We start from the raw sequence: 10,871 nt of genomic DNA on the forward strand, positions 1-10,871 counted from the left end.
CCCCTCAATCTGCCAGAGCAACACCCGAGGCGATTGAATCGATCCCCTTTGTAGATCGAAGCGATCTCTTCAAATCGCCCCAGGGAAGGAAGGAGATTCATCTAAGCGGGGATGAGAGGCGGAAAGGATTATTTTCCTCCCTTTTCTTTAACCTGCCGGATTCAGCACCAGAGGCAAAACCTCTAGTAGAACAAAACCAATCCACGCACGTGCCCAGACCGAAGGCAGCTCCACGCTGGCTGGCGGTTCTCCTATTCGGAGTGTCTCTCCTTCCCTCCGGTTAAGGGGGAGTTCACAACGGCGCTTGTGCTTAAAAGTGAACTTCTTTCCAATCAAGGGGTGGCCCTAGGACTCAGGGGCTGGCAGGGGATTCCTACCGACTCCTCGGCCTCACTCCATCTCTAGGATCGGAGCAGAGCAGAATCGGAGTCAGCACAGAGTTTGAAAGGCAACGCTCCGATTTTGCGTCCCGCTGTCCCGCTTCAAGGGTACCTCCAGCCCCTGGCGAAAAGCGCCTCTTCGGGGTGGGAGATTTGTCTGGGAAGGTCAAGTTCTCGCTTGCTTGGAGAACTCCCCGCCAAGCTTAAACTGCCGTTTCTCTCACTCTGTGCATGCGCTTTCTGGAGTGCCCCGACTTAAATACGCGAGACTTACTGCCCAGAAGAAACACTGGCAACTTCGCAGCCTGGATCCTGACAGGGCAGGAAAATCCCGCGACAGGATCTAATATTTTAGTGTATTTCATTTTAACTTTTCTACGGGAGTGCCCCCCTCAGTGTCAGTCTATCTGTCTCTGTCTCTGTCTCTCTCTCTTTCTCTCCACACAAACACACATACAAACACACACACAATTTTGCTCTCGAGTTCAGTGAATCCTTGAGTGCTGTAAACCACTCTGTAAAACTAAGTACACCCATTCTGTACACTTTTGGGAGAGAGTCTCCTCGAAGTGTGATATGAATGCACTCAGGGTAGCGGGCTGAGGAAGAGCACCTTCCCCTCCCTCTTCTTTTCCGCTCCCCCCTTTTCTCCGAGGGCCTTTTTTAATTAATCCGCTGATACCCACAACAGCAGCAGTCTTGGCACTTCCACCGAGGAGGAATGGAGGAGGGAGAAAAAAGGAGAGGAAACAAGTAATAAAAGCGCTTTTTAAAAGGAGATCAATTCCGGCGTGAATTTTAAAATAATTACTAGGATTGATCGTTTGATCTCAGGGCAGCCGGCGGATCTCCGGACGTTTCCGAGGGGCCTCGCCTTCTCCAGGAGGACGAAGCAGGTTTTAATCAGCGAAGACCGCCGAAGAGAACTGGGTCGTATCTTGAGGTAAACCAAGCAGTTTGGGAAAGCCTTAAAGAAGGCGCCGGATGAGAGCGAGCGCTTCTAAAGGAGACGTTTCTGAGAAGTCGCCGGGCCTGTGTGAGGCCTGTTATCTGATCATATTTGGCTTTCTTCCTCGCCACCTCATTTTACACACACACACACACACACCGTTCTCAATAGTCTAATTACTTCCTTTGTATCTCTTGGAGGAAACGTGGGCAGATTGTGATTATCTCACTTTTAGGCCACGCAACGATTCTGCCAGGTACAAAGAGATCAATCCCGCTGGGTTTGTTTGGATTCAGGAGGAAGGAATTACAGGTTTCACCCAGTTCCAGTCCCGAGCAGCCCTGCACATCTGAGACACAGCGAGTCTGGGAGTTCAGGTTTAGGCAGAATATAAGTGATTGAAAAACAAAGCAACCCGGCCACTGAATTAGGTAAGTATCTAGATGTAAACTTTTATCTGAGGATGGCAGCGACTAAAAAAGCCAGAGGTGATTAAAAATGTAGATCGCCCTTGGGCCTGGCCAGTGGCTCTTTGGGGATCTCGGCAAAAGAACAGGCGACCGAGCATCAAGCAAAGAAGAGGCCATTTCCTGGCCCCAAATGTTATGCAGTCAATAACCTTGGGTTGTTTCCTTGAGTATTTGTTTCAGGAACAGTTCCTAGGGACATTTTCCCTTCCTATTTTCTTACTTGCACGGCTGCTTCTCATCTTTGCTATATATTTTTGTTTTGTTTTTGCTAGCAGTCTACAGACATCACCCGAAGGAATCTGAAATCCTCAATCCGGCGATGGGTTACACCACAACTTCCACCATTTCTATCCCGCTATTTGGCTCCGAGCAGCGGTCCAACTGTAGCTGAACAGCACCAAATTGGGAAAGGCTGGACCTCAATGAGGCGCTAGTCTTCTCACCAATAGGGGAGAGAGTTTCTTCCTTCTGCCTTTCATCCACACACCCCTAAACCATCTTCCCAGCCATTCGCATCCTTGCAAGTGCAGTTGCGATCTCTTCCCGACCCGACCAAGTGCTACCATCCTGCACCCAAGGAACAAAGTCACGTGCTTATTTGCCGCCAGCCTTGAGTCTTGGCAAGGTATGCAGATGTGACCTCCTCACGCCTGGATTTCTTTCCGCCTGTACCCCAGGCGCGTTTGAAAAGTTCAGACAGCCTGACAATCTGACCTCTAGTTCAGAAAAATTGGGGAACAATTTCTTGACTAATTTCCAAATTCATTACCCCCCCCCCCATTAAATCGAATCCATTACATGACAAGGATAAACCCCATGGATGCTAACATTGGTGCAGAGTGTATATTTTATATTCCTTTCTAAAACTACTGCGGTGTTTAATCGTTTTTTCCAATCATCCAGGGCATTTCCTCCTCATAGAAGCGTTTACTTAGGGCCATCCAGAGACGGGGGTGGGGAGGGCGAATATCAAAGAAATGTACTTGGAGATCTACCCGAAAAGACATTCCTTCACAGCAATAATGTCCGTGTTTCCCTGCAATTGCCCTGCCCACCCACCCGATTGGACACAGGACGCCTTAACAGTGGATTCTGGGCAGACGGGTGCTTAGAAACGCGTGTGTGAAAATGGTCGTCCATATGCTCGACCCAGGCCCGATTTTGCTTGGTAGGTGAGAGTTGTTTAAACTTTTTTTAAGAGAGAGATTGAGAGCTTCTGCTTTGGACATTTTCGGATCATGGGAAGTAGAAGAATTCTGACATTCCCAATTATTCAGGCAGTCTCAACGGGGGCGAGGTGGGGGGAGAGCAGCACATCTCTACTTCATATCAGGGCCCTATTAAACGATAGCCGGGAAGCCAAAATCACTGCATATTTTTTGCTCCTGACGATTTTACGACCATCCCATGTCAAAGACAGGTTGAAAACAAACCCGAATTCCTTCGGAGCGTTTGACGAATGAAGCCATGGTAGAACGAGAAAGAAGGTGGCACAAAAGAAAAGTTTTTTTTAAAGCCCAAACTTTTGCTTTCCTGCAAAGCAAGTTTGGAAATTAAAGTAACGGTCTGTTATCTTGGATCGCTGACTAGGAGGAGAGACCTTTCTTCACGCCTCCTGCTTCCAGGCCAAGACTGCATGAGATCCCAGAATCCACCTTCGGGGTTACCTTTGCTTTGCCCAGGATTCTCCATCCCTGGGGGTAGAGACGGAAGCCTTTCGTTCTCAAGACAGGTTAAAAGGAATGACACTTCGGCAGGAGCTGAGCTGGTTTCCGTCCGAGCTGGTGATCTTTGAGATGGGGGCACCCCGGTAGACTCAAATGTAGAAACAGATCAACTTAACGAGTTTACAAACCAGGTGGCCCACAGGTTTTTTTCGTCGGGTGGTGGGTGGGGAGGTTGAGTCCTGATTTTATCTATTTTCCTCTGAAATCGAATCAACCTGTTCTCTTTAAAGCCGCCTTATCGAATTCGCCCCCATTCCTTTGCCCTTGGTTTTTTTATTAACTCCCGCTTGATGGAGACCATTAACGAGGCTGCTTTGTGGCAACCAGAGGCTCCACCAGTTTTGAGCGCCGCGGTGTTGTCGGCGCGCTTTTGACGTTCGCGGTTATGTCGTGCCACGGTTTTGGAGACCGGTCGGAGAAAAAAGCGATCAGGTTTCCTCCATCTGCCTCGTTTCGCCACAAACAGTCTCTGCTTGCCTTCCTGACTCTTTAACCCGGGTTTACTTCCACTATTATTCTTAATCTCCTATGGTCGGAAAAACACCAACGGGGCGATAACAAGATATGAATTCCTACTATTTTAACGAATCCCTGATGCTTTGTGAAGGAATATGGGGCCCTCAATAGGCCGACTGCCCAGAAGTTTCTCCTTCCTGCAGCTGCCCTACTTTCCTGGTGGCTTCTCTGCCCCTAGATGGCAACCTCTTCCTTTGTGGGGTTTCTCTGGTGAGGAAGGACTTGACCTTGGCTTGGTATCTCGGACCTCTGGCCTATTTCGGAGCCGGCTTTTGGATCCACCACCAGCCCGCCTCCAAAAAGGTCTCCAGTCCTTAGCCGGATCAGAAATTTGGCAGTGGAAGGAGGACGGGAAGAGATGGCTTAGTTACTTGTCCCAGCTTCTGCCAACCTAGCAGTTCGAAAGCATATAAAAATGCAAGTAGAAAAATAGGGGCCACCTTTGGTGGGAAGGTAACAGCGTTCAGTGCACCTTCGGCGTTTAGTCATGCCGACCACATGACCAGGGAGACGTCTTTGGACAGCGCTGGCTCTTCGTCTTTGAAACTGAGGACCGCCTCCTACAGTCGGAACGGCTAGCACATATATGCGAGGGGAACCTTTAGGGGAGGGGGACCGATAGGCCTCTAGGGCAGGAATGGTGTGTGGTTGTTGTGTGTCAGCACCTGCCAGGCTAAAATCTCGTTTCCCCTGGGAGCTGTTCTCCTTTTAAAAAAACCGGTTCAATCCTCCCTTCGGCCTCCCTGAGTCTTTACCGAGCAAAGAAGCTCTACAGTTTCGGAGACGCAGGGGAAGGATGCGCAAACGAACTAGCCATCTTTTCTCTGATCGCGGGAACTGGTGTGTGCATCACCCGTCCCAATGGACAGACCCCCGCCCCCCAGGGAGCTCTGGGGGATTTGCCTGGAAATGTTTCCCAAAGGGCGCTGCTATTTCCCGCACTTCCACTAGCTTTCCAAACTCTTTCCTAGGCGCTGCCCGGTTCGCCTTGCTTAGACTTCCGAAAGAATTGCCGCTCAAGGTCCGGACCGGACGCATAGACCAATTCTGCCCCGGCCCAATCGCGGGACTAATGCAGGGAAGCTGGTGGATGGGTGAGTGGCTGGAGCGCTGAGAGGCGCCCTTTCTCCCTTCTGCCCGAGACTTCGGTCGCTTGGCTGGGGAATTCAGCATTGAGCCCCCCTCGCTTTCTCTGAATGGCTTTTTCGGCCCACTGTGGATCCTGTCTGACCCTTTTTGGCTTACACACTAACACACATCTGGGCCTTGGGCTTTCTCAGAAAATCACCTTCAGGTCTCCCCAAGCCTGTTTCCACTCTCCAGTCTCACCCACCCCCATTCATTTCCACAACGCATTAGTCCAGGGACCATTTGTTTTATAATCTGAACGGCGGCCGTGTTAATTACGATAGCCTTCCGTTTTCTCCGCTAAGTTCTCGTTCCTATGTCTCCCCCCCTTCTTTTTTCCTTCTTCTAGGCAGGTTAAATATTTATAAGGATCGAATCGATCAAGGGATTTTTTTTTCTTAGCACATTTCATACGAGGGAAGGTTTTAAAAAACACATACAGAAAGCTAGACTCTTTTGTGCGTTTTATTGATTTGGGCCCGGGCCACGTCTCTCGTGGAGGAGTTAATAGATTTTAATTCAAATAGGTGTCCTCAATCCTGATTATGAATGGATTGGATTGATCCACCCCGGCCACGTTGTTGCCCATCCATACAATGTAATAAAAAGGTGCGATTTCAGCGAGGGGAATGTTCTCTTCCTCCTCCTGTGGTTCCTCTCCCCTCAATCTCCCCACAACCCAAATGAAATCATTTCTCTGGGCACCGTCGGGTGGTCGCCACAGGAGGGAAATGCAGTAGGGAGAAATCCACGCTCCAAGGCGAACGGAGGCGTGTGTGTGGCTGTGGAGCCTGGAACTCAGTCTCCAAAGACTTGAAAGGGAGCGAATTTGCCCTCGCGCATTATTTTCTCCTCGGAATCACAGTTGATTCTGGTTGACTTGTGGTTCCTCCTCCTTCGCTTTCTCCTTTTCTCCCCTTATCTTATTTATTTTAGGAGATAACCGGATATCTCCACGTAGCTTTTAAAGATGGCTGAGGTCCTTGTGAGAGATCTACTGCGACTTGGGATGACCACTAGCCAGGGGTTTCTTTTTCTTTTTTCTTTTCTTTTTTTTAGGGAGAACCTTAGTACACGAGAAGGACTTGTCCAGAAGCTTCGAGGGTCATACGGACCTGAGTGCAACATATCCTGCTGGCAAATATTAGACTACAGGGTGCGATCCAAGCAAAATGAATGGTTTGGATTTATTTTGAAGTATCTTTGGGTCTGCCTCTGAAATTCTACACTTTCCTTCCAGGAAAATGTAGGAGTCCGGGTCGGGAATCACTTCAATTAGGACCCTCAAAGTTAATTTTGGCTGGCATCATAAACTATCAATTTATGTATTTTTCCAAGGTAGTTTATTTATTTAGCATATAGCAAAAAAATGTTTAAAACACACCACAAAGGTATGTCAAAGATAAAATATGAAACTTATTTATTTACAAATTCAAAGGTAGACTATTCATATAGTCAATTCATGATGGAGTTGCATATAAAAGCCAGGCTTTCCCTGGCCCAGAGGGTCTGCTTTGGAAGCACCATTGCAGCATTCCAAAGAGCAGAGCTTTCGCCATTGATGAATTAGCGCACCTGCCATGTCGAGTCCTAATCTTATTGAGGAGTGAGATTAGATTGCCAATCTAGTTTTACCAGATAGATTGAATGCTTTTGTTTTGGCTGTAAAGCGGGGAATGTTGAGACATTTTGAAGAATGCAGTAGAGGACCATTCTTCTGCCCGGGCCTGAAGCAGACTGACGTTGTTATCCAGAAAGCTTCTGTCTGTCTTAATAGGTGGATGTCTGGAGTGAAGCCTGTTGTTCATAGCATTAGTGATATCTGCATTGATAGGCGGGTGAATGTTCCTGATTATTTTCTTATAGTCTTATAGTAAAGCATTTTCCCTTTGTAGACATGGTGAAGGAATATGGCTCAAAATTGGTAACTAGAAAGTGGGGACAGACCTTATTGTGCCCAATATGATGCACATAATATGATTTAGCTGTGTGTTGATCAGTTTGGTATGGCTGCTAGACTGGGGGGGGGGCAATATTCTGCTGTAGAAAAGATGCAGCTAAGAGTTGAAGATCACAAGGTGGAAGCTGAGGGACCCCAAGCAGAACCCACAGTGTTTGCAGGATGTTATTCCCTGGCCACAATTTGTTTAAGATGGTAGTTAATGTAGCTGGTTATTTGAGGAGCCTGGTATGGAACCTCCCTTCGTTTTCAATGGCACCTCATTTTAATTTTGTGAAAATCTAATTTAAGTTCAAAGGCAGACAATTTAAAATCTTGATAGTGACTTCTATCAATTTGTGAGGAGCCACACATCCATTTTGTAATTATATGACAATACACCCACAAAGTAGATTATTTTTATTGCTTTGCTTTCTTATGAGTAGAACCACTCTTTGCTCAGTTCCATAGCATGGACTGGGGTCCAGCCCTGAGAACCTCAAAGCAACCAAGAAGATTCTTCAAAGCAAGTGCAGTAGCCTTTCGTTGGCCCCAAAATTACCTCTTCGCATAGATTTGTGAGGAGACACACACACACACACACACACACACACACACACACAGAAAGAGAGAGAGAGAGAGAGAGAGAGAGAGAGATTTCCTGTGCAGAAAGTATGTAGACATTCTTGCAAGTGTAATCCATACTCATCTCTCAGTTTAGAACATGTAGCAAACCTGAAAGGCTACATTATGCCTGTCATCATCAGACCAAGACATTTTCCACTGGACTGAAAATTTTAGGGTTGTTGATGCCAAAAAGCTGAAACAAGATATCCCAGCTGATCTTGACAATTTGGTTGGTCAGAGTTACCTATATTGCTCAAGGAGAAAGACAACTCTCTTGGCAGGATAGTCATTTTTTTGTCCCAAGATCTGACCTCTAAGCAGATTTGGGGAAGTGGGTTCTCTTTTCCAGATATTTATGTCACATTTGTGTGACCTTTGCCATCCCCACTAAAGTAGAAATCTGCCCCGGGCCAGGGAGTGGGGGAAAAACCTGCACTGCCTGGTGTCATTTTCTATATGTGTGGATGGCAGAAAGGAAAAGGAAAATTCAATAATTCGAGAAGGGGGAAAAAACACATTGTCTTCCTATAGTTTCCCGATGTTTACAGGAATTTTCTGTAGGGAGAGGAATGAGGGAACAAGAAAGAAAGGTCTTATAACCAACCTTCTCCCTCCCCCCCAAGAATTTCACCAGTGAAGATTCACCACTGAACAGTTAGATGTAACTGTTGTTTCCCCACTATTTATGGAATTATAAAGGGAATTCCTAGAAATATTGCACACTGGAAATCTCTCTGGGATTGCACACCATTTGATAATCACTCCCCTTTATTTATTTCATTTTGCATGCCCTTACATGCCCTTACATTTGAAACCAAACTCTTTGTTATATCTGGTTCCATAAAAACGACAGCCACCTCACTCTCTCCTTCATGGCTGTAGAATTGATGCTATAAAAGTTGCTGCATATTTGTTCTTTATACCACTTTATACACAAACACACATTATTCGTTTTTCAGAAAGGATGGCCAGATTATGTCACAGCAACTGGGAAGAGAAGGTGCTAATCTGAACTGTTTCTGAAGAAGCCATCAGCGTTACCAGAGAATAACTTCCTTTTGCTTCTTGCTCACCGACTTTTCTCATTGGGCCAATGCAGCTGGGAAGGATAAGAACCGATAAGTAACCAACTGCAACTTGTTTGTAGGGCCATTGACATCACTGCTACGTTACATGACTGAAATCATTACATGGTGGAAGGCAATGATGGTAGAAAAATCTTTACATTCCTCACTTTAGTAAAAGAGCTGGAGATTTTAGTATCTTTGGATCTCCTGGCTCTACCCTGATCTCAGTTTACCCATTCAGACACACATCAATCAGTGAACCAGAATGTCAAAGGCAAAGCTACAGCTTACTTCACACATTGGACTAAGATGGTTTAAACAAACCACAATCCATACCATTTTTATATGAATTATAAGTCACACCTATGTTGTGTGGATAGATGTGGACCCAAAAATCGCGGCTATGGACTTAGAAGGGCCCTCTCGGAAAGTTTTACACAATTTGGTAGGGATTACTCTCAGGCAAGTATATCAATCTTGCAAGGAGAAAGTCCTGATGGACCAAGTTTAGACTTAGAAACTAAGCAGGTTTAGACCTAGTTGATCCTTGGATGGGAGACCATTAGGAAACCCCAGTCTGTGGTATAATCGGATACAGTGGTGAAATTCAATTTTTTACTACTGTGGGCGTGGCTTGGTGGGCGCGGCTTGGTGAGTGTGGCAGGGGAAGGATACTGCAAAATCCCCATTTCCTCCCAACTCCTGGGGAAAGGTATTGCAAAATCTCCATTTCCACCCCACTCTGAGGCCAGCCAGAGGTGGCATTTGCCGGTTCTCCAGAACTGCTGAATTTCACCCCTGATCTGATAGCTCCCCCAAATTTCCTGAAACAACTGGAGGGAAAACCGCCTCGTTGCTATTGCCAAGAAAACTGCGCAAAAATCCCTGCGCAAGGAGCCCAGCTCTTCTGCAGTCAGCCTTTAGGTTTTAAGCGTGTCCGCCGGTATAGAATTTAGCCAAAGGCTGAACTCAAAGACGCCCTGTATAAATTGACGCTTTGGATTTGATCGAGGTGTTTGGGATCGCCGCTAAGCGCTGATCTCCCACCCGCCGCCAGTCGACGCGCTCGGTATCCTTCCCTGCTGGGAAGGCCCGCGGCCCGCCGGCATCACCTACTTCTCCCGGAGTTTCCTTTTGAGTCTGCTCCAACTTAACGCGGTGTGCGGAAAGGCTATGCGGCGGCAGCGACCCAGCCGCAATAGGCCGGGTGCGCATCCGCCAAGCCTTCGAGAAGGAGCCTTGAGCGCCAGCCCCTGGCCTGGCCTGGTCCCTTCGCTTAGAGGAGCAGGGGCTGAGCGGGAAGAAGTCAGGCGGCTGGCGCGGCGGGTCTCTCTCGGCCCCCTGGAGGACCGGCCGCGGCCGGGAAGGGAAGGAGGCGGGGCCGGGTGAGGAGGCAGCCGGCTCGGCCCATCTGCTTCCGATCTCCCTCGGCTGGCGCAGACAATGCCGGGGGGCCGCGGGAGAACTCGGCTGGCCTCCGGCCGATCTAATTGAGAAGCCGGGATCCAGCTGCAGCCACCGGCCGGGCCGGACCTCGGGCGCAGCTCCTTTCCTCCCACTCTTCGGGGCGCTTTTGGCTTCAGGCGAAGCTCCGGGCGAAAAGAAGCAGCTCGGCCGCTTGGCTCGGCGCTCGCCTCGGCCGGTCCCTGCAGCCTCCTTGGCCTGGCCGAGGACGAAGCTCTTCTAGCGGGGAGGCTCGCCTGGGTTTGCTGAGGCGAGGGGGCCGGCCGAGGCGCTGGCGTGGCTCGCGGGTTATCCAGCCCCTTTCTGCGATTGAGCGGAGGAGGGATGTAGGTCCGGCCGAAGAGGCTCTCGCGTTGCGCTCGGCCCCAGATTCCGACGTCACTCTCTGAGCACTTGGGGATGAATCGCTCTGGCCATCGCCGTCTCCTTGGATTAGAAAACAGCGCCCATTGGAATTTAATACAAGGGACTAAGTCAGGGATTTTGCCAAGACTATTCAGACCTGGCTTTCCAGGTGTCTGGGAAACCAAAGTAAGAGACAGCAAACCTTTAAAGCCTTAAATGAGCTCTCTTAATTATTTAGCCCTTAAGAAGAGCGCTAGGC

This window comes from Thamnophis elegans, chromosome 11, assembly GCF_009769535.1.
Source record: "Thamnophis elegans isolate rThaEle1 chromosome 11, rThaEle1.pri, whole genome shotgun sequence".
NCBI lineage: Eukaryota > Metazoa > Chordata > Lepidosauria > Squamata > Colubridae > Thamnophis > Thamnophis elegans.